Here is a 24,844-nt window from a genome sequence, read left to right on the forward strand (position 1 = left end):
ATTCTTAACTGCGATAAGAGATATAACGATATAAAAGACAACAATATTAGTGCATGAATATGACTGACAATATGTTTACATCATATTAACGTTGTGCACCAATCTCAGCATTTATTTGTAACTTTTCGAGGTACAAATCCGATATATAATTCATTGAACATGCACTTACAATGTCTAATAATTGACTAGGGCCATATGTATCAAAAAGTCATTTTGCGATTCTCAAATAGCGATTTTTACTGAATCGCTATTTGAGAATTGCAAAATGCTATGTATGTAGGATTAGCAAATAATTTTGCGAATCCTACATGTTCCTTAATTGCAACTCGTAAATTGCGATTCGCAATTAAGGAATACCTCCCCATTCATTCCTATGGGCCTAGAGGCCTATAGGAATGAATGGGGAGATATTTGCAATTTGCGATTCTCAATTAGAGAATCGCAAATTGCAAATGCAAATTCAAAGGTGCCAAAAGGACACCCTGTTGCACCCCCGAAATGTACATGTGTGCGCATGTGGCACACATACATGCGGCACACATACATGCCTGAAGGGCATGTATGTGCGCCACATGGCACTTTGAAAAATGCAAAAAAGTGCATTTTTGATAGAAATCGCAAATTATCACCAACTTGAAGTTGTTGGTAATTTGCGATTCCTTATGGCCAAATTGCACATTTTCTGTGCCTCTTACATTGTATTTAAGGAATCGCAATTTGCGATTACTTAAATGCAATCGCAAAATAGGGAATCGCTATTTTGCGATTCCTTATTTTGCGAGCCTGTTACATCCCACTTACCTGAATTGCAATCGCAAATGCTCATGCACCAGTACCCTCACCACTGCTATAGTGCACCCAGCTAGAGGGGTGGCTTACCTATGCCAGGGAGTGGGTTGTAGGCATGGTACACAGGGATGTGGCCATTTCGTCCCATTCACTTTGATCTGCACCAAAACACGCAGCCTGTAATGACAGTGTGTGTGTGTGTGTGTGTGTGTGTGTGTGTACAGATACAGGGCCACTATGGGTGACTCAACAAGTGAAAATACATTCCTCTGTTCATGACCAAGTAATTTCGCCTTGAACAGATGAATAAAAACATTCAAGGTTCTGTGGCAGTGAATTCTCTGGTAGGAGTTTTGTGGGACCAACATCCATGATTTAGGAAAGTATCCTTGTGGCTCAAACTCATAGAAAAATACTTTCCTCTCAACAAAACACATTATAGGTCCCATTTAGTGATTCATGCTGGCATTTATTGCCCTTACACTTCTCAATCCCTTATTTCAGATTTTAAAGATCTTTCTAAATGTGTTCAAGAGGACACTGGGTGTACTGCTGTCCTGTAAGCTATCGAGCGACAGACTGAATTTATATCTCATATTTCGTTTGATGAATTAGGAGCTGCCACCATAGCTGAAGAAGCCACCATTCCAGCCAGGAAAAAAAGTATACCTATGTGATTGTATACTGATGCAGCTCAATCGTCTACAGCCCTCAGGATACCATTTAGGGATGTCCAACTGTTTGCAGCAGAACTTGAAGAGATGCTCCACATATTATTCCGAGAGAATAAGCACTCTTCCTCTTTCTGTTAATCTTCTGCCATTTCCCCTTTCTCCTCCTCTAAATCATCTTGATGTCAACCTCCTAGAAGATTAATACTGCATCTGTTAAGAACGACCACATAGGTTAAAGTAGTAGTTCCTTTATTTTACAAGCCAACACGTTAGCTCCTACAGGCGTCGGAGCGGAACTGCCCGGCAGCTAGGCGATCAGCTGGAAACTGTCGACTGGCCCAGTTCTCAGCTGATGACCTCACTCCGGGACGGTGTCCTCGCAGGGACAAAGGCAACCACTTAGGTACGGTGTCCTGTGGTGGACACCAGCAAAATAAACACAACACATCACCCTCCTATAGGGAGAAGAACAGAACTTGGAATGAGAAGGAGCGAATGCTCCACTATCCACATATGTAGTCCTTAAGATTAGCAGGCGGTCCTAGCAGTCTACCTGCCCTGCTTCTGTCAATGGGTTGCGCGGGTTCTCACACTGGAATTGCGGGCAACATGCGCCTGGTGCCTGCTGATCTGGTTGAAACAGTCGCACGGTCCTCGGTTTGCGTGTCAGTGTGCATACCTTCATCACTCCGCTCCCATTGGTCGGCTGGGGAGTCCGGGTCAGATTTAGTGTCTGAAAAATATCGTTTAGTCGGACCACCGGTCTGCGTTCTTGATTGCTCATCAGTAAATTCGAAAAGTGTGTCATCTTCTGTCTCTTCAACAGGATGTTTGTGAGGAGACAGGGCCAAGAAATGCCATACCTTTCCATCACTCAGGCGTGCCGAATTGCAATACACCTCACGCACGACCAGGGGTTTGGTGTATCTCTCTAGGCCCTTGCCGATGTGTCCACTTTTCTTTACCTTTACAGCATCTCCAGCCTTGATCTCCACCTCCTTGCATCCGTGTTTATTATCGTAGATACTCTTGCTCTTGGATTGTGCTTGAGTTAGTCTTTCTTTCACCATCTTGGATGACCAGTCTACCCTGCGGGCAGCCTTTATCCAGCCCACATTGTCCTTTGTGAGTGGTGTCCGTCCGCGCATTAGTACAAATGGACTGTGACCAGTAGACTCGCATGGCGTAATTCTGTAGGCCCACACCGTTTTCATTATTTCTTTCTTCCAGTCCAGTTGGTTTGAGTTGGCTCACTGAATGATGTTATGCTTCTTCATGTATTCTTTAAACAGATCAGAGGTGAATTGGACGCCGTTGTCACTCACCACCCGTTTTGGTAGTCCTTCAAGTGTGAAAGTGTCCTCTAAGAATTGTACCACGTGCTGTGAGTCAGCCTTCTTGGTGATTCTTACTTCCGGCCATTTGGTGTAGTGGTCAATAATGACAATTATGTACAGTTGTTCATTGTCGTTGAGTATCGTCCCCATTATGTCAACGCCAATTCTTTCCCATGGCATGGATGGGCACTGTATTGGGTGCAAAGGTGGTTTAAAGGTTACTTGTGCCTTATCACAGTCTAAGCACAACTTACAACATCTAACCTTCCTTTCAACATCCAGGCTGACACCTGGCCACCAATACATGCTCTTCACTCTGCTTTTGCTTTTAGCGATGCCCAGGTGTCCCTCATGGCATATTTCCAAAATTTTCTCCCTGATAGCCGTCGGCGGTACATACCTTTCGCTTCTCATAAGTAGTCCTTCCTCTATTGATAACTTGTCCTTCACTTCCAAGAAGGATTTGGCTTGATCATTTAACTTGTTTTTACTAGACCACCCTTCTTTGACCATTTGTATTATCATTCCAATTTCTTTGTCCTTATCCTGTTCTTCCAACCATTCTTCTTTCGTTATCCCACTGGAGCATTCCCACAAATTTGCAATGCACGAATCTTCAATCTCATTGATTTCAGTGTTGTTTTTTGATTCCAGTGGCATTCTGCTTAAAAAGTCGGCTACCACATTCTTTACACCTGGCACATATTGTATGTCGTACATGTAATCCAGCAGGCGCATCAAAATTCTTGCAAGACGTGGAGAAGCTGTGTGTAGACCTTTAGTGGTGAGGACCTTCGTTAAAGGTTTGTGGTCAGTGCAGAGGTTCACTTTCCTACCCCATATGTACTGTCGAAAATGCTCGAGGGCCCAGACACAGGCCAACGCCTTCCGTTCAATTACTGAAAATTTTTCTTCAGCCGATGTTAGAGAACGTGATGCAAACGCAATCGTGTACTCTGCTCCCTTGGCATCTTTCTGAGTCAGTACGGCCTCTATGTCCTTGTTACTCGCGTCAGTCGTCACGTAATTTTGGAGAGTGGGATCAAATCCTTGCAAAGGTAGCGTTTTGCACATATCACATTTTAGGTCTTGGAAAGTACGTTCGCATTCCTCGGTCCACTCAAATTCGTTTTTCAGTTTCAATTTCTGTCTCAATGCGTAAGTTTTTGTTGAAAAGTTCTTGATGAATTTTGCATAGTACTCCACCAATCCAAGAAATGACCTTACTTCGTCTTTGCTGGTGGGTACTGGTGAGTCCTTTATGGCTTGAATTAGGTCGTTCTTGGGACTGATGCCTTCCCTAGTAATCTGATGGCCCAGATAGCTGACAGAATTCCGTGCAAATTTGCATTTCGAATGCTCAGCGGTTAACCCTTTTTTATTCAATATGTCCAGAACTTGCTCCACCCTACTGTCATGTTCCTCTCTTGTTTTCCCCATCACTAAGATATCATCCTGGAACAACAATATTCTAGAGACACCCACAAAGATGTTGTTCATTAATCTTTGGAACATTGCAGCCGCAGAGGCTAATCCGAATGGAACGCGGGTGAATCTAAAACATCCAAACGGTGTCACAAAGGTGGTTAATGACTTGCTTTCACAGTGTAATTGCACCTGATGGTATGCGGATTTTAAGTCGATGGTGGTAAACCATTTGACGCCCTTGGTAGTGGACAGCATCTCATTTATCTTTGGGAGTGGGTACTATTCCACTAAGATATTTTGGTTCAGATCTCGTAGGTCAATGCAGAGTCTGAGTTTCCCGTTGGGACGTTTTGCTACGACGAGAGGTGCGACCCACTCTGACGCATCTACTCTCTCAATTATACCGTCCATTAGTAATTTGTCAAGTTGATTTCTGACCTCATCCCTTATGGCAAATGGTATGTTCCTTGCTTTGTGTACTGTGGGTGTCGTGATGGGTTTCAATTTTATCTTATGTTGGTATCCCTTAAGTACACCCACATTGACACTGAATACTTTGGGGTATTTCGTTAGTATTTGACTTGCATAGTTGTCTGTGTCAGACAGACTCAGCACAGGTTCATTGCTGTTAGGATCCAGCTTGATTCCCAGACTTCCCTGGTCCATCCAACCGAGTACAGATGGTCCAACTTTTGAAACATAGAGTTTACATTCGGCTTCTCTACCCTTGTAAATAAATTTCAGACTTCTGTAACCACCTACTTCTATGGGTTTGCAATTGAATGATTTTATTGCAATGTCTGGTTTATTGAGTCTTTCTCCAAACTTCCCTTTGAATTTGGTTTCCCAGACCTTCTCGTTTACGATGGTATAGGGTAAGCCTGAATCTGCCACTATGTTTATTTCCACCCCACCAATTGTCATTTTACATACTGGTTTCTTTGTCTTAGCTTTTAATTTGGTTCCATTGTCTTTCTCCTGTTCATCGTCTATGTTGAGAATGTACATGTTGATGTCTTCATCATCCTCATCATTTAACTCTTCTTCTTCATCTTCCACAGCTTTTACACGTTGTGGTCTTCTCCTATTGCATGCTTTATTAAAATGTCGAATTAGACCACAATATGTGCATTTTGCTTCACTGGCTGGGCACTTAAAGTCATACGCCATGTGAGCAGTGCTGAGGCATCGGTAACAATATCCCCTACTCTGTGTCTCATTCCTCCTGTAAGTTTGTTTGGGGCCTTTTGGTTTCACATTCTGCTTACTAATTTTCCAATTTCTTTGATCAGTCACCCTGTTGACGTTCTCACCTTCCTTCTTTACTTTATCTTCCTTTAGCACCGCTTTGGCGCATCGTCCCGTGAGTTCAGCCTTCCTCGCTATATCTATTATGTTCTGCAGAGGGTACTCTCCCTTAGCCCATAGATTATCTGGAATGTTTTCATTTGAGCCTTGCATTACGATTCGATCTCTTATCAATTAATTGTGAAGTTGTCCAAAACAACAGTTTATTGCTAGGTCTTTTAGTGCTGATACATAGTCATCTATAGACTCTTCCTTTCCTTGTTGCCTATGGAAGAACTTATACCTGTCTACCCCAACACAAACCGTCGGTTTGTAATATGTGTTAAGATCGTCAATAGCGTTGGAGAATGCATCACCTTCATTTTCTCCTCTTACTTTCTTGTTTATAGATTTATAAACTTTAATTCCTCCTGCCCCTAAGTTATGCATTAACATTTTATATTTCTTTTCAGGTTTTATTTCTGCATCTTCTTCAAGCGTGGAAATGTAGTTGAGGAAATATTCCCTCCACTCTTCCCATTTTAACACTGGTTCACTACCAGCACGCAGGAATGCCTCAGGGGGTGAGAGGTTCCAGATACACCCAGTGGCCATGTCATTAATTTTTAATGTTCCTGTAACAAGAGGTTAGAGTGGGCTTGCTACTTTTATATATATATATATTTTTTTTACTTAACAGTGCCTGTGTGACTTCTGCCTTATCTCTGGGTTCAGTTATGCTTACTTAATTTTATACCTCTTTTTTTTCTTCCTCGAGTTATATTTTATGCTATTTACTTATTATTTCCATTTTTTTTTTTATTGCCAAAACTGTCAAATGTTGGGGTTATTCGATCGCTAAATACCGTCAAATGCCCTGGTTCTCCTTTCCTTGTATGCGAGTCCACCGCTGCGCTGCTTTTTCCGATGCGATCGTTTGCTGAATAATCCACGGAATGACTAGACCGCAATAGTCAAGAGGTCTTTTTCACATATAAAATGGCCACCAAATTTGTTCACTTGTTAACGCGATGACGTAGAGACCGGCTTTCTCCACCTCAGCTGTTGCGGTTGCCAGTATCGGCATACAGTCTATTCCTTGGCGATGTAGTTCATTTTACTTCTTTGTTTTATGAATCTGTGGTTTATACGGCAGTTACGTTTTCACCGTTGCTCGCTTTCTTCACACGCACTCGCCGGCAATTTCCTTTCCAACTTGTTATGTCGCTTAAAGTCACACTTCAATTCTTTCTTTTCCTTTACTGTTATCATTAGTTTTCCATCAGCACTTCTTCTCATACATATGTTAATGATACTCACACGGTATCCTTTATTTTTCCCTTTCCTTATTTTATCCTCGCTGATCATTGAATATTTTCCTTGTATTCTGCTACATCCGTGCTCGTTGTTTTTTTCATAATTATATTCCGCCTGCAGCATAGACTTCGATTTTTTTTCCTTGACAGTTCGTTTTATTTCTTTTTTTTTCATCGATTTTCCTCGTAGGTTCTGTGCTGGCTTGTCGTCGCCAATATTGTTAATAACTACCACATAGGTTAAAGTAGTAGTTCCTTTATTTTACAAACCAACACGTTAGCTCCTACAGGCGTCGGAGCGGAACTGCCCGTCAGCTAGGCGATCAGCTGGAAACTGTCAACTGGCCCAGTTCTCAGCTGATTACCTCATACCGGGACGGTGTCCTCGCAGGGACAAAGGCAACCACTTAGGTCCAGTGTCCTGTGGTGGACACCAGCATACTAAACACAACAGCATCTTCAATCATTCTCTAGGAGACACGAAGGGAAGGGCTATAAGAATCAACAAATCAGAAAATAGGAGCATTTCCCCGGCTAGAACTCAGCACCCCTGATGACCATGGAAATGGCAAAGATTGACCATTTGGAGGGACGATACTTCAGTTGACAGAGACCAGGGAAAGATCCACTTTCGATTTCTGGTTGAATCGGATTGTGAAGCAGGGTTTTGGATCCATTTCACCAAACACTGAGACCACATTTGTGCTCTGCACCCAGAACAATGCTAAGAAGGAAGCCTTAAAAATAGACATCAAGACGCTTCTTCTAAAGAAGGCAATATCAACTATACCTCTGCTGGAAAGGGGTAAGGGTGTTTATTTCTGAGAGTATTTCTTGTCTCAAAAACATCTGGAGATTACAAGATGATTATTGATCTGCGTAATCTGAACTGCTTGATCAAAGAGATACCCGTTCAAAATGGAAACAATACAGAAATCATTTCTCTTATACAGAGCTGTGCCTTACGAACACCAATAGACTGGATGGATGCCTACTTCCTTATACCTGTATGGAAGAAGCATTGGAAATACCTGACGTTTGCTGTACAGAACACCTCTGTCATGCGTCTCCTAAAATTAGGGGACGACCCTCTGGGCTCAACTTCAATCGCTCTAATTGCGATTATAGTTTAAACAAAAGTTATATCCCAAAAAATGATAATCAATTTTTGTTCTGGATATCAGCTTCAAAATGTATTTGCATCTTGCATTTGAGCAGTAAATTCGATGGCTTCAAGTTGCTCTTTCTTCATAACACAAAACAATCTGTCTTTTAACCCCTTCCACGCTCATGACGAGCTGGGCTCGTCATGAAGTAGCCTCCTCGCACGCTCATGACGAGCCCAGCTCGTCATGTTGTGTGGGATTTCCGATTTCTCAGCACAGCAGGGGAATATGCTGAGCATCCATGGGGTTAAGTAGCATTCCCAATGCATTTTGTGCACATTTTTGATTGACACTCCGAGGTTCAGAGAGTGAAACCTCTGAGGCACATCACAACATTGACACACTTCTCTACAAACCCAGCCTGTGCGCAGCCAACTACTGAAACTTTGCTGTACAGAACAAACATTTTCAGTTTTAGGCTCTACCTTCTGGAATATGATCAGCACCAATAGGCTTTACCAAGATCATGGCTCTGTCACTTACAAATTGTAACTTCAGGGTTGAAAGGTATATCCATACCTGGACATACAGTTACTCAAGGCATCTTCAAGAGAGGAGACTGTACAGGGGTGGAGAGCAATGCTTAATTTGTAAAAGAATGAGTGCTGGTGCACAAGGCTCTGCTCCAGAGGAGCTATAAAAAATCGGCACACCAAAAACCCAGGCTAAATAATCTTGAATTTAGCTCAGGACTCTTTACTCCACTACCAGACTCTACTGACCTACCTCACTCTTGCAGGTTCCTGCTTTCAACCTTAGTGTCCATTTTTCCGTCTTTCTCTTCTTCTTGCTTTCCTGTTTGTGTGTTTTCATCTCTCTTGCTCACAGACAATATATGAAAAGGAAATCAAAGTGCGGTCCTCAAAAATGAATGCCAAATTAAGTACTGGTGGAGAGTGATGAAGGATTACGTGGAACAACATGGATTACTAACAAATTACAAGAAAAGTGTAATGCTGAGCTTGGCTCGCGTTACCACTTTGACGTGGGTTTGGCTCGTGAGTTTGACTCGCGTCTATATCACGAGCCAAAACCTGGGAATAGTATTGTTTCAATTTAAAATGTATATCCACGAGCCACGGCCCGTGCATACTATGTTGTTGTGTTTTAAACTACTTCCCTCGTGCATGAACGCCTGTGTCTATCCGTTTGCCATTGTAACCACCGGCTTCACGGAGACCAGACGTTCATGACGGGTGGAGTTACCTTTCAGAAGAATAAACTTCACTTACCGGAATCTCAGCTTCTTCCTTATTTATAACATATTTTGGCGACGATCGGGAGACTCCACCCCACCCACGCTGATATTTTTCCCCGATTCAGCACCTCGTCAATTGACAAAAATTTCATTGGTCGGATGAAGCTACCGCTTTCCCAATCAGCGGAGTTGCTTTACTAAAACGTCTTCTACCAGCAACTCTCATTGGGCGGTTTCAATCTCCTTCAACACGACCAACCTCATTGGTTATTCCTTCGTGAAACTTTATTGAGGTATCGTGTGAAGACTGTTGACAAGACACGATGACAAGGTACTGTGTTATTTAAAAATATTCATTGGATTAAGCAAAACATCAACGATACGCACGTTGTAATTGAAAACATTGCGTGTCACTCCAGCGACACGCACGCTTTCAACATACAACGCTTTTGTTATTTAAACAATTGCATTTAAACACTTATGCGTGTCATCTTCAACGATACGCACGTTATTGTTGGACCTAAATTTAACCATTGCGTGTCATAGTTGGAACTACAGTTAACCATTACGTGTCATTTCAGCGTATCACAGCAGCGATACGCACGCTTTTTATTTTGAATTAGCATATTTACAATGTTATAAAATTAACATATTTAAAACGTCATTAATGAGTTGAGAAACTTAAACTCCTTATTTAAATCACATATACTCATTTTAAAGCTGAATACTTTGATAGTATTGATTGTGATTTTAATATTTATTAACCTTTTACTTCTGCATTGACTTTGAAAATGGCTAATAACCAGTGGCATCATATTACCCAACCCCCACCTTTCCTGGACAAACCAGGCACTCCAAACATAATTTGGTCTGAGTGGTTCGGGTTATTTGAGAACCATTTAGTTGCTATTGATGCCGCTGATTATACTGACAAAAGAAAATTCGCTATTCTTTTCGGTTGTTTAGGACAAGCTGGCCAACGAATCTTCAAAAGTATTGTTCCTATAGCACCCCCCATTGTACTAGATGAGAGTGGGGATAATCCTTGGAACGTATACACTGAAGCCATCGCAAGATTAAAAAAACAATTTTGTGATGAACCTAACATTATGCTAGAGAGACACAATTTCTATGCCAGAAAACAAAAGGAGAATGAGAAAGTGGAAGAATACATCGCTGCACTCAGAGTATTAGCAATTACTTGCAATTTCGAACCGTCCCCTGATAAATTTATTAGAGACCAGTTCGTATTTAATTGCGCTTCAAGGAAAATTAAACAGAGAATTCTGGGGTGCAAGAATCCATCTCTAACCGAAGTCATAGACCTTGCTCTTAGCATTGAACGTTCTACCCTAACCAGCAAAGTCATGATGGATCAACCAAAACAAGGAGTAAATACTATAGACTGTCATGACTCTGATGAAGAAGAAACTCTGTGTGCCATTTCTAATAAAAGCAGAGTTCAATACAGTAAAAATACCCAAAAGAAAAAAACATTCTTTTGTTACAGGTGCGGATCAAAAGACCATATTGGAAACGCTCCAAATTGTCCAGCACTAAAGAAGCGGTGTTCTATTTGTAAAAAAATTGGACATTTTCAAGGGGTTTGCAGATTCGCCAAGAAGCCCCCCAATGTTAATATGGTAGACTTTGATGCATGTTCTGAATCTTTTAAGAACATTGTTGTAACTCTTGATTCAAATGGTGATATTGATTCCATTAAGGGTCCTCTATGCACAGCTATTATTGATAATGTTCACCTTCAAGTCATGGCAGATTCAGGCTCACCATATACTATTCTTAGAGATTCAACATTTTATGAAAAATGGGACAAAAGAATTGAATTGATTGAATCAGATGTTAACCCACTTGCATTTGGTGAGAAGAATATTAACATGCTTGGGTATTTCGAAGGATTGGTCCAATGTCTGGGGAGGGAGACCGTCACTAAAATTTATGTAGCAGAAAAAGGTAAAGACATCGTGGGCTGGAAAGATTTAGCCAGGATGGGTCTTTATTTAGTCCCCGGTGATGAGAATCCCATCAAAGTTGGGAAATTACCTACTGTTAAAACTGATTTACCCATTGCTGTAGTTGATAATCATAATACAGAGGTACAAGAAATTATATCAGAATTTAAACCGGTGTTCAAAGAAATGGTAGGGAGCGTCAAAGGATTTGAACACAAGATTAGACTGATACCCGGAGCTCAACCAATAACACATAAAGTTAGAGCAGTTCCACTGAGCGTCAGGTCAGAATTAAAAATAATGTTGGATGATTTATGCAAACAAGGCATCATTTCTCCCATCAATTCCTCACAATGGGTCGCACCAATTGTAGTCGCACGTAAAAAGACAGGTGAAATCAGATTATGTGCGGATTTACGCTCATTAAATAAAAACATTATTATTGACTGTCACCCAATTCCAAGAATCCACGAGCTTCTGGCTAACATAGGCGACGCTAAATGGTTTTCATTGATCGACCTGAGGTCAGCATACCATCAGGTGCCTTTGGCGAAGGAGTCCCAAGAACTTACTTCTTTTATTACTCCATTCGGAGCTTTCAAATTCCTTCGCCTCCCTTTTGGTTTAGCGTCTGCTGGAAGCGTTTTCCAGAAGCTGATGGATGTGTTATTCCAAGGAATGAAGGGTGTACAGGCATACCTGGATGATATCTTGATATTTGCCAAAACGTTAGACGAACATAACATTATCCTCAGGAATGTACTTTCAATTTTGATGTCTAGAAATATGACAGTACACTCAAATAAATGCAAATTTGCAGTTAACAAGATTGATTATCTAGGACATACAGTTTCTGACCAAGGTATCACTCCCAAGTTTTCAGTCATTAGAGCTATTGAGGATGCAAAGCCCCCTCCTGATAAAGACGCCTTACGTTCCTTCCTTGGACTAGCAGAATATTATGCAAGGTTTGTCCAGTCATACTCACAACTAGTTGAACCTTTAAGGAAACTTTTGAGGAAAGGGTCTAGTTTTGTTTGGACTCAGGAGTTAGACAAGGTTTTTTGTGAGATCAAGAAGTTAATTATTTCTGCAAAAGCCATACATGCCTTCAGGGAGGATGCCATCTCCGTTATCACTGTGGATGCAAGTATTTCGGGTCTAGGGGCAGTACTTACACAGAAGGTTGATGGTCAGGAACAAACTGTAGCGTTTGCATCTAGGGCACTTAAAGAATTCGAACAGAGGTATAGTACTATCGAAAGGGAAGCCCTGGCTTGCGCATGGGCGGTCCACAAATTTAAAATGTACATTTGGGGTAGGAGATTCGAGTTGGTCACGGATCACAAGCCATTAATTTACATCTTTAATAAATCCAATTCAGCATCCATGTCAGCACGACTGATGAGAATAGTATCAAAGTTGCAAGAGTTCAACTTTTCTGTTAAGCATATTGTTGGTGGCAAGAATTTTCGGGCTGATTGCCTATCTAGAATGGCGATGGACAAGGATGATGAGGAGGATTTTCTTGAGGAGGATGTCGAATGCGTAACCTTTGTGGATGCAGTGGATGAAATTAGTGATGTGATTTCCGAGAAGGATTGGAAGGAAGCCACTACTTTAGACAATGTGTTGTTAAAAGTTATCGAATTTACCACCCGTTGCTGGCCTGAACCTAGAAGTTTGAGCGGCGATCTACGCAGTTTTGCTCAAATTTCTGAGGAACTGTCTGTTGAGAACGGCGTAGTACGAAGGGGTGAGAAATTTGTCCCACCTTTTAAATTGAGAGAATCTATTATTAATAAAGCACACCAAGGGCATTTGGGGACAACTAAAACCTCCATGCGCATTAAACAACATTATTGGTGGCCCTCAATAGATGTCCAGGTTAAAAATTTGATTGACTCATGCCCGGAGTGTTTATTATCCGACAAACATTGGCGCACTTTGAAAGTCCCTCTTCATCCGACGGTTTTTCCTAATTCTCCCTGGGAGAAAGTTGGAATAGATTTTTCAGGGCCATATTCCATTCTCCAACAAGAGAATAAGTACATTATTCTTTTGGTGGATTATTTTTCAAAGTGGATGTACTTTGATTTTGTTAAATCTCCTGATTCAGATTCCACAATAACATTTCTCAAAAAAGTGTTTGAATTAGAAGGATCTCCCAAATTTATCGTCACAGATAACGGGACTCATTTTGTCTCGGATAAAATGTGCAAATTTTTAGAAAAATTAGACATTAAACAACTCAAAGTCTCTCTTTATTCTCCAGCTTCGAATGGTCTTGTCGAGAGGGGGAATAAAGTGATCAAAGAGGGTGTACAGACGGCAATTTCTTGCGGTTACAAGGTAGATGAGTTCATAAAACAAAAAGTTTGGCACTATAATACCTCCCCTCATTGCGTAACTGGGGTCTCCCCATTTTCATTACTGAGAGGTAGAGAGAATCGTTCTGTTTTATTTCCTTCCTGGTTACACCAGGACTCTGCCGGTAAAACTATTGATTTAGATTCTGTCAAGAAATCTGTTCTAGAAAAACAGTGTCAAATGAAGTTACAGTTTGATGGCACCTCTGAAGGTAAATTGGTGGACCTGCTGGCAGGTGACTGGGTTTTAATCAAGAACCCAGGTAGAGTAATTAAAGGACGTTCAAAATTTTTTGCACCTGTTCAGGTGATTAAAGTGAGTAAAGGAGCAGCCTTTCTGGGAAAAAAGGGTTGGTGGAACAAACGCCAGTTAGTGAAAGTCTCTGTTCACCAAGCAGAAATTATCAAAAACAGAAAGTATAATGATAAATCTGGTAATTTGGATTGGAGTTTTTGGATGGATACACATTCTGTATCTGGTGTCCCTAACCATTCTTACTCACAAAACCCTCATTCTTCGGAGCAGCTTCCTGGGGAGGGTTCACTGGTTCCTCCAAACGTTGTCATTAACCAAGAAGCCCCTATCCACATGAAAGTTTCTTCTTTCGGCAGACACATCAGGGCTCCTGAGAGGTATAACGAATTCATTAAATTCTAGATTTTATCTACTTGTATTTAACACATATTAATTTCCTTTAATTTTGTTGTAAGGGGGAAGGTGGTGTAATGCTGAGCTTGGCTCGCGTTACCACTTTGACGTGGGTTTGGCTCGTGAGTTTGACTCGCGTCTATATCACGAGCCAAAACCTGGGAATAGTATTGTTTCAATTTAAAATGTATATCCACGAGCCACGGCCCGTGCATACTATGTTGTTGTGTTTTAAACTACTTCCCTCGTGCATGAACGCCTGTGTCTATCCGTTTGCCATTGTAACCACCGGCTTCACGGAGACCAGACGTTCATGACGGGTGGAGTTACCTTTCAGAAGAATAAACTTCACTTACCGGAATCTCAGCTTCTTCCTTATTTATAACAAAAAGCAATCTGGATCCTCAGCAAGACAAGACGTTCATTAGAGCTCTATTCAGGACCGGAGTAGGGATGGTCTGCCTTCTGGAAAAGAGATTACAAAGACTAAGGAATGCTTCAGGTTTTCATCAATCGCTAAAGGAAGTACATACGTTTTTGCTTATGGGTACAGGTACACATGCTGACATATGCCTTGCAGGTGCCTTGAGCCAGACTGCACCTTCTAAGACACTGGAAACCTTACTTAATGGATTTGGGAGCAACTAATTCCAATAACTCCTCAGATAAGACAACAGATGGAATGGTGGTTGAATCTTCAGTCTCTCATGAAGAGGTTCCCTTTACATCCACCTTCTCCCATAGTGATAATCACGGATGCCAGCATGGTGCAGTTTGTGGCTGCAAGTCCAAGATGATTTAAGGAAGGTGGTCAATTCTGGAAAGTCACAAGCCTTCAAATTGGAGGGAACCCTCTTCCATTTTCAAAACTCTGGTGCACTTTCAGGAGATTATTGAATTATTCACGTTTTCATCAGGACGGACATTACAGTAGTCATGATATATATAAGGAGGCAGGAGCCGTAAATGAAATCTGGTCTGGTTAAAACCTGGTGGCTCATCAGATTGTAGGTTGGGCTCAAATTTACCTGCGATCTCAAAAGGCGAATCATATTAAAGGGACTAAGAATTGAACAGCATATCAGTAGGGTGTTTCCTTTATCTCAAAACCCCTCTCTCTCTATACTGTTCTCCCTAATGTGTCAAAACGTGTGCTCATGTAAACGCTCCAATACCTTCGGGTTGTTAACTTTTTTTTGCAGTTTTACAACTCGCGAACATGACCCGAAGGTACTGTTACATAATCGCCAGTTACGTTGCACAGGGACACATTCATTTTCGGTAGGCAAGGTGAAATTAAGTGATTTGCCCAGAATCACAAGATGCTGAGCCGAGATTCCCCAACCTTAGAGTCGGCAGCTCTGGCCCTTACGCCACAACTACAATATACAAAAAATACGTTTAGAGAACCTGTTTTAGACCTTCAAGAAAGTGATTCGCGTAAGGAGGACTGGTGCTCACAACCGTCTGAAAAGAAACGTAGTCTTGAAAAAGTCGAAAGTGTAAAGACTTTGGACTGGGCGTGGACACTCCTGCCCTGAGCGATGTTGTCTCAGATCTACTTCGGGTGCAGAGTCAGACTGACTCGGAATAGCTTGCCAATTGTTAATTGGACAGGCAAGCTAAACGACGCTGGTTTTCGGCCCAATCAGCATCGACGTGGCTACTGTAGCGCCGTCCTCTGCCTAGAGCCACCCGGACTGTGTGGGCCTGTCACGCGCACGTAGTGTTGTGGTGCGCTCTGCCCCTCCCTCTCGAACTCCTCTGCTCCGCTGCTGGGCCTTCACCCTCACCTGTACTGGTGCCGCAGAGGGCCACTATTTCGCGCATGTTGCGGGCCGAATGGACAGCTCCAACTCCCGCGAGCTAGCCCAAGCCCTTGCTGCCTCTCAGGGTCTCTGAAAGAACAGTGAGTATGTCTTCGTGACCCCTCCTTCCAATTGCGCACTCATCAAATTCTATCCTTCTCACCCGCTATTTGGGGACGAATGAGGGAGGTGGGTGGGGCGCGTTCGGGCTGGGCAGACCCTCGACTACTCAAATCTTGTATACTCCTGATTTAGGCACGTGACACGTTTAGAGTGCAGGAGGAGCTGTCGAGGTCCTGAAGCCATCCACTGAGATGATGGGAGAGCAAGGGCGATGCTCACTATTCCTTTTATTAATAGGCTTTTTAATTTGTTGAAGGGCCGTGGTCCGGTTGAATAGTAAACTTAGAATTCACTTGTTAATGTGTTTTAGAATATTTTAAGGATTTTTCTTTAGTTTGTACTAAAATGCCAATGATGGAGATGTCAAGGGCCAGGGAATTGTGTGCCTAAACTTTCAATATGTATTCCCCGGTCCCTACTGATTCTCGTATAATCTCACACCATACATATAGTCAGGAGCTAGTGATAAGTGTTTATAAATGCAGACTTAAATCATCTGTTATTGAATGAGTACATGATATTTAATTGGTACTGGATTTCGGGCTAACTTTAGAAATCTAGAGTAATTGAAACATTTTATGTGTGCCAAAAAGTACGGTTTGGGGGTTGACCGAGGACCATGTTGTGAGAAATTGCCCAACCTACACCCAAGACCGCTTTAAAACAGGCTTTGAGTTTTCTCTTCTCAAGGACTGCTCTTGCACCAAATGGTTTCTAATAGAGTACTTCAAAGCATATTGGGATAGAAACAGTTGTAACATATGATACAAAACACCACTTTATAAATAGATTTGGAGTATAGGATTTCAGAAATGCCACTCGGGGTTTGGACTCGTCTTCTAGCTGATTTTAAGTGTATAGTTATTTTGTCAGAGGTCTGTACAATGGAAGGCTGACTGTAGACGGGTGATCTCAGTACAGGGGAATTGCATAGTGCCTTCTTGTTCTTCATCACATTACATCACTTTCCTGGGCTGCTTCCTTAATGTCAGCACAGTCAGTGACAGTTAGACTCACAATGTTAGCCTCAATGTTCCTAAAATATCAAGTATTTCCCCATTACCCACCTCATGCTCCAGGTAGAATACAGAGTACTGCCCATCTGACACTTGGTTGCCTTGGTGGTCTATTTCACCTCCTGTATCCTATGTCTCTAAGTTGGTCCTGCAATCATTTCCTAAATAGATACTGTCATCTAGTTTGGCCACATAGAATTCCTCCAGCTCTTCGAGAACATGGTTCACCATGCACTGAATAGTGGCAGGAGCTTTCTTCTACCCAAAGAGCATTACTTTGAACTGATGTAACCCCTCTGGTGTAGAAAATGCAGCCTTCTTCGCTCTTGGTGCTAAGGAGATGGGCCAGTACCCACTGGTCAAATCACAGGTTTTCAAGTACTTTGCAGCACTCAACCGATTCAATAGCTCATACTCTTTGGATGGGCATTGGTCTTGGCTACCTCCTTGAGCGCTTGATAGTATACATAGAACTGCAAATCTGAAGGTGCTTGCATCGGTATTAGCACCACTGGACTAGGCCATGGACTTGGAGATCTCTCAATTACCCCCTGGTCCAAAATCTTGGCAGCACCCGTCTTAATGCATCACTGAAGCTGGTCAGATATTGTCTACATTCTACTCTCATAACCCGCAAAGTATGAAGTTCCTAATGAGACAAGCAGGTAGAGGTCAGATAAAAAGGGGTTGGGGTGTTAGTGTACCCTAGTGTGTGGGGAAATGTAAGGTCAGGAGAAAGGGATTCCTCCTTTTCAGAAAAAGACCCTCACACACCCAACAAGCGGGTGTCTTGCTTCATAATCGGGCCTGCTCCTACTCGGTTGGCGATGCAATACCCGATTAGGTGCCCTTAAAGGGGCCTACTTGGCGGAGATCTTTTTTCACTGGAAGACTGCCACCAGTGTCTGTTGTGGACACAGATTGGAGTCAGCAAGAAGAGGTTTGAATACAATTCTAATACCTCTCTACACTCTCTCTGCAGCTCAGGTTGACTCGAGCTATGCGAACCCCTTCCACAGTGCCATAATTTGTTTCATTATATGGAAGGTCAGGAAGAGGCTCATTTTCTTTCTCAATCTCCTCTGCCATGACATTCACTGTGTAATGTTTTTGGAAGTAAAGCGTCAGTCGGTTCACATAGGACACCTTCCTTGGTTCCCTTGTGTGAACTTTGTCCACCAAATAGTTGATCTCAGAAACCTTCAGATCTACCTTGTATGGCCCACACCGCTTGTCTTCCAAAGCCTTGGACTTCAGCACCACACCTCCTGTCCTTCTTGATACCTAATCAACCAAGCTTTTTGGTCATACCAGTCATAAACGATTGGCTTGCTTGAAGGTTTTCTTTCACCTGACTTGCATTATGCCATCAGCTTCTTGAGGCCGGTCACATAGTCCACCACATCCTTTTGTGGAGACTGAGGTTCCCTCCCACTCTTCTCCGACTAAAGGGGAGTGCGCCCCCACCAGGTGTCCATAAAGAAGTTCAAAGGGTCTGAACCCAACTTCCTTCTGTGGAATCTCTCTATATTTGAACAAGAGTAATGTCAGGAAAAGATACAACTTCCTCTTTAGGGTTTCTGGTAGAGTTCCCATCATGCTTTTGAGTGACTTGATGAGCCACTCTACGTAACCATTGCTATATGGGTGGTATGCTGTGGAGAAGTGGTAAATCACCCCAGCTTGCTTCCACACCTCTCTTTTATGAGGAGATTAAGTTGGCTCCTCAGTAAAGGAACACTGTTGTTGGAAATCCAAACCTAAAAAAACATCCTTAGGAGAGCTTTCCCTACCACCTTTGTAATCGTGTTCCTCTGGGGTACTACCTCGGGATACCTGGTGGCATTATCTACTACAACCAAGATATAGTTGTTGTCTGACGGTGTGGAAGGTTAAAAAGGATCAAATATGTCCATTCCCACCCACTCAAATGGAGCTCCCACACCTTAAGGGCACTAATGGCACCTTAGTCCTCCCTTCTGACTTACTACTTACTTGGCCACCTGTGCCTTCCCGGAGTCTGCCCTTTCTTGCAAACTACCTTGTCCTGCTCCCTGCATATTGGGAACTATCCCATTGTCCTTCTGAGACTGTAGCATACCCTGTGTTCTTGTCATCACAGCTGTTACTGTCCAAGCTATGAAGGCTTCTGGTTTTGGCACTAAGCAAGGGACAATCAAATGATTGCCCAAGAGACAAATAGCACCTTCCCTCTCTCTCACCCATGCATTTACCATAACCTCCTTGCCATTGATTTCTACCTCAACTCAGGCAAGTGGGTATTCTATGTCTTCACCACTGGCTACCAAACCTGTATCCATGGTACTACGGAGAATCTCATCAAGCTTGAGATGCTTCCTCTCAGTCATAGTACTGAAACCTCCATTATCTCTCAGAGCAGGCACTTTCCTCTCACTGGTACTGCATTCTTGTACAAACCCCATTTTGTTAAGATCAATATGTTTCAGAGCATCTGGATCCCTATTCCAGCTATCCATAGCCACTAGGTTGAGCGCCGCTGGGCCCTCTTGGGTCCATTCACCATGTGTAACCCGCTAGTTATCACAGGTGCTGATGGTACAGAGTCCTTCACCGGATAGTCTCTTTTAAAATGGTGGCATCTGCTTTCATGATACTCCTTACCAGACACAGCATTACTATTTCCATTTCACATGGTCTCTCGTCTGGGCCCTTGGGAATTACCCTTGGCCTTATACTCCAGTTTGGAAATAAGCTGTAGAGAGTTCCTCTCCCCTTATGGCTTAGATCATGCTGCTCTAGCCCCTTGTAACCCTGTTCCGTAACTACTTGTTAGTCAAAGCTGCCGGCTTCCCTGGATCCTTTTCTGTCAGGTTCGACAGGTATTACCTAAGTAGGGTAGAGCGCTTCTTGAGTCACTGTAACCATCAGTTGGTTAAGAGAATGAAAATCCTTGGCCTCCATCCTGCTCACCCACTCATTCTATTCTTGCAATACAATGTGAATCCAATTCTCAAAATGAAACTCTATCCCCTCTCTTGCACTCCTCAAATCTCTGAAGGTACTGAGCTGACTTCAGATGCAAATCTCTGGTCAGAGCTTCCTTAATCCACTCCAAGATATACTACCCTTCCACATACATGTGTGCAAACTCTCTTGAAACTTTGGCCACTACCTGGCCTGAACTGGGGACGGAGGCTCATCACCCAAACTAAGCTGTGCCTGGTGCCTTCCTAAGCATCTCCCTCTCAAGGGCAGTCTTTCTCTTCTCCAGGTCTCTGTCCCTTTCCCTACCCTCCCCTTAATTGCTCTTCCTAGCATATTCCCCCTGTCTCTCCTTCCTCTTCTCCTCTTGTTCCTGGCATGCTAGCCTCAGCTTCCTCCTCTTAAACTCCTTGGCCTCCATCCTGCTCACCCACTCATTCTATTCTTGCAATACAATGTGAATCCAATTCTCAAAATGAAACTCTATCCCCTCTCTTGCACTCCTCAAATCTCTGAAGGTACTGAGCTGACTTCAGATGCAAACCTCTGGTCAGAGCTTCCTTAATCCACTCCAAGATATACTACCCTCCCACATACATGTGTGCAAACTCTCTTGAAACTTTGGCCACCATCTGGCCTGAACTGGGGACGGAGGCTCATCATCCAAACTAAGCTGTGCCTGGTGCCTTCCTAAGCATCTCCCTCTCAAGGGCAGTCTTTCCCTTCTCCAGCTCTCTGTCCCTTTCCCTACCCTCCCCTTAATTTCTCTTCCTGGCATATTCCCCCTGTCTCTCCTTCCTCTTCTCCTCTTGTTCCTGGCATGCTAGCCTCGGCTTCCTCCTCTTAAACTCCTTTGCCTGCAACTCCTCAGTTTTAGCTTTCTGGAGAGCCAAATGCAAGTTTATGGTTTCAACCACCCAAGTTATTTACTCCTGGAACTGTTGACCGTGGTACCCTAAAAATAAGAAGTGGTGTGTAATGGGGAAATTCTGGAAGTACATTAGGGGACACACTCCCCCAAGTGTATCACATCTTCCTCCCTTTCACTCAATCTCTAAAACTGGTCCCTAATTAAATCAACAAGTTCACCTCTGTCCCTGCCTCTGGGAGCCCTTCTCCCTCTGTCCTTACACAGATCCTTCAGCTGATCTACAGATATGGTGCTAACTCCCAACCCTGTGTTCTACATTATTTACGTTTGCAGGCTTTGTGCATAAAACTGGACTTATTGTGCCACTGGTGTAACTTGAAAATGGCCTCTACAGTACTTGCTCTCTGGACTCCTAATCATTAGGCACCCCACCGCTTACCGCAGATTGTCAGAACACCTTTCAGTAGTTACTAGACACAACCATGGTAGTTGTGTCCTTTTCCTCCTGATGTCCCAGGGCCAAATCTTTTATTGGTCTTGAGGAACTGGTACAAGTACTATACCTTCAGCACTTGACTCTCAAGGTTGGCACGGTTCGAGTGGTTCAAGGCTCTTCGGGGGAGGTTGGTGTAAAGACTACTTAGGCACAAGAATCAATATTCGCACAGTAACTGAAACTACTGATTTTCCAGTGAAATTTCCAGAGGCCCTCTTTCCCTTCTAACAGGGCTGGTTATTTGCCATTCAATACTGGAGGTGACTTTCAGATGTGACCCATGTTAGTAACCACTCAACAAAGTCTGAGTTTAGCTTTAAAAGTCAACATAAGCAGTGTTACATGCTTAATTCATTTTTAGTGCCTGGGAGGCATGCCGACTTAGAACAGTCTTACTCAACCTGATGGCAGCCAGCAAATGCGGGAGGAGCTGGACACATTTTTGTGGGCTCCAGCTCCTCAATGCTGGGTGACCAGGGAATGCCGACTTCACACGGCAAGGGCGACTAACTGCACAGTGTCCCCTACCTGGCATGCAAGGGTTGCCAACTTCATGCAGCAAGGCCACCTGGCATACAGGGATTGTTGACATTTCTGAGATGAGGTAGAACCCCTCGCAACGACCCTGACAGGACTGGGCATTTCACACTTCACTCACCGAGTTCCACTCAAAAGGATTCCTGTTGGGCCTACCTCCCTCCAGGCGCATTCCTCCTCCTTACAGGGTCTCCTCATTTTGGCAGGCTGGCGGCTGATGCTCTAAGCTTAGTCCAACTGATCTTGAATTCCTGGGTGATGGCCCGTTACCCATCATGGAGACTAGGAGACCCAGGTCCCTAGTCCTGGTTACAGCAGCTAGAAGTCTAGGTGATCTTCTTTCCATTAACATAGCACTGTTGAACAACTTGTAGGACTCACGCTCCCACCTTTATAGTCCATATCCAGACACACATGTGATATAGTGCCCAGTCCTTTACAATTCGAGTTATGAGTGTTGACTCCTTTAAAGTACTCTCTCCAATGTAGCAACATTCTTCAATGATCGACTGTTTGCACTGCAGGTAGTACGGTAGCGACGGGGGTGCTTTGCGGCGGCTCTATGGTTAATGGACTATATCTAGTAGGAGGGGGCGTAATTCAACCTTGACGTCCTCGAACTATATGTATGTCCTCATTGGAAATGTTTGTACTCCTTTTGATGCAAATGCCAATAAAACAAAGTTAAACTGAAGTGCCCTCTCCTTGGCCTGTCCTTTGTCAAAGGACCATCCCGCCACAGCAGGAGTGTCTTCAGTTCCAAGTGACCCACCACACAGACCAAGCGAGTTACTGGGGATCACACCTGGCTGTCAACCCCCACTAAAAAAATGCCTAAAAAAAGGTTCAAAGGGCTAAGCCCTCCCTTGATCCTACAGTGTCAACATTTTCAGACCATCCATATCAACTGATATTGAGCCCATGCCACACTGACCAGAACTTCTACCTTGAATCGAAGAGACCTTTGATGTTCACTGAGGAAGTTCTTGTCTGCCTTCAGTGTGTCTTCTCACACCAGTTCTCAGGAATTTCAGCAATCCACATCACTTGACTGGGGGTGTTGCAGTCCTCACTTCCAAATAGCAATTGCTGGGCCTGGACTTCGAAAATGGAATCCAAATGGGCGTCATGACATGTCATCACACACAAAACCACACACACGCCCCCCGCCCTCGCACAGCGCTACATCATTCGGACAACATGTAGGGCCAAGGCTGAGTTAAGTTCACATCAGCAGAACTTCATAAGAGTGGCTGGTAGGCACTGCCCCCATGACAGTGGTAACAAGGTCTGTTCACTACGGATTACTATAAAAATTCAAAATTGGTACATTGCAATCACCGTGCATGTGTCACGCCACTTCTGGCAAGGACTCTAGTGCTCTACTACTAAAAGGGTAAAGCTTGGAGCAGCCTGTTGCGATGAAAAAATGCACTGATACATCAATGTATAGGTTTCAGAAGCGGATCTTTATTGGAAACACAACCTGATGTCAGTCCTCTCCAAGATGCCAAGCACAACTGACACTCTTGGAATTCGATCCGCCTTACAATCTACTAGTGAAACATATGCCAATGCACTGACATCAAAACACACCCCTCCCAGTTTGAGACTGAATTACCATGAGATAAACCTAGGTCTTGGCTCTCACGAGTAATTGGGGATTCTCAGCTTGTCTCTGGTAGCTCTGTAATGTGACAATGATATCTACATTTTATTGGCATCGCGGACACCAATGTTCTTATTATTCACACTGTAAAGAGATAAAAAGACATGTTAAAGGTATCATAATTTTATCCAACGATGGTTTCGAGTAATACTTGCAATTTGTCCAACCACTGGCAATCACTTTGGGTAGCATCGTTGGTTCTGCTGCTGTAGAAACAGTTCAGCCCTAACTGCCAAGCCCTCTCTGACCTAGAACACAAGCAACTCGGGATCGGGTTTTGCCAATTTGATAGTACACAATGTGCTGTTAATAGGGCATCAGAGCCTTCCGGTAGTCTGCTGTATGGCTTTTCATAACTGTCCATCACAGACTGGTGTTGATTCGGTTTTATTGCAGTGTGCAGTCTGTATCATGAGTATGTCGGTTCTGTTGAGTTGCAATTACTAGAGGGCAAGCTCCTTTAATTCAAACAAGTGGTGCATTTTATAGAGGAGAAACATGCCCACGTGTATTATTGCACTGAAGGCAATTCAATATTGAAATGCTACATTATTTAATGCACCATATTTATGGCTTTACAGTGCGTTTTGCACTCGCTACCTTCTTGACCAGTTTTGAGGATTTCATTGCAGACTAAGGTCTGTTGTTTTTTTGTGAGCTGGGATATACATGTAGTGCTGTAACATTTGGCATTCCATTGTATTCAATGCTTAAACATTAGTAATTCAAATTTAATTAGCTGTTTTGGTGAAATTACTGAAGTATGCATCTGCAGTATGTTATCTGCATCATGTTTGTGGAGAATAACAAATGAAGATAACACATTGTATCTGCACGATGCTACCATCATCACGTTTGTGAGTAATGAAAAATCTTATGTCTCTGACATTGTTTCTGTAATATATATTATTGTATGTATTTCAAGCCATAAGATTGAGTGAGGTACTACTGTAAGGTATTATCTTGCCTTTTGTAAATAACTCTTGAAGGGGAGCCTGTTTCTTGTTTGCCTGCTGCTACAGTGCCAGGGGGAGAGGAGCGAACTACTAAGCTCAGACTCCCCAGCTCTGCTGTCATTCCCGATGCGCCCCGAGGCGTATAAATTACCTGCGAGGCTCCCGCAGTGCGGGCCATATTCGGGCCAAGGGCAGACCCATCCTTGCCTGTCACTGATTGG

General features: G+C 43.1%; 1 protein-coding gene across 2 annotated transcripts in view; it reads left to right on the forward strand.

The window, feature by feature from the left end:
- Positions 1-15,926: 15,926 nt before the first annotated feature.
- Positions 15,927-24,844, forward strand: part of RNF141 (ring finger protein 141) — a 187,984-nt gene continuing 179,066 nt past the window's right edge. Inside the window, exon 1 of one of the 2 annotated variants that reach the window (XM_078680950.1) lies at positions 15,927-16,092. The gene's annotated coding sequence lies outside the window, so the exon portion shown is untranslated. The remainder of the gene's footprint in view (positions 16,093-24,844) is intronic. The other variant, XM_078680949.1, reaches the window with a different exon arrangement.

The sequence above is a fragment of the Lissotriton helveticus genome, chromosome 3_1 (assembly GCF_964261635.1).
Source record: "Lissotriton helveticus chromosome 3_1, aLisHel1.1, whole genome shotgun sequence".
Lineage (NCBI taxonomy): Eukaryota > Metazoa > Chordata > Amphibia > Caudata > Salamandridae > Lissotriton > Lissotriton helveticus.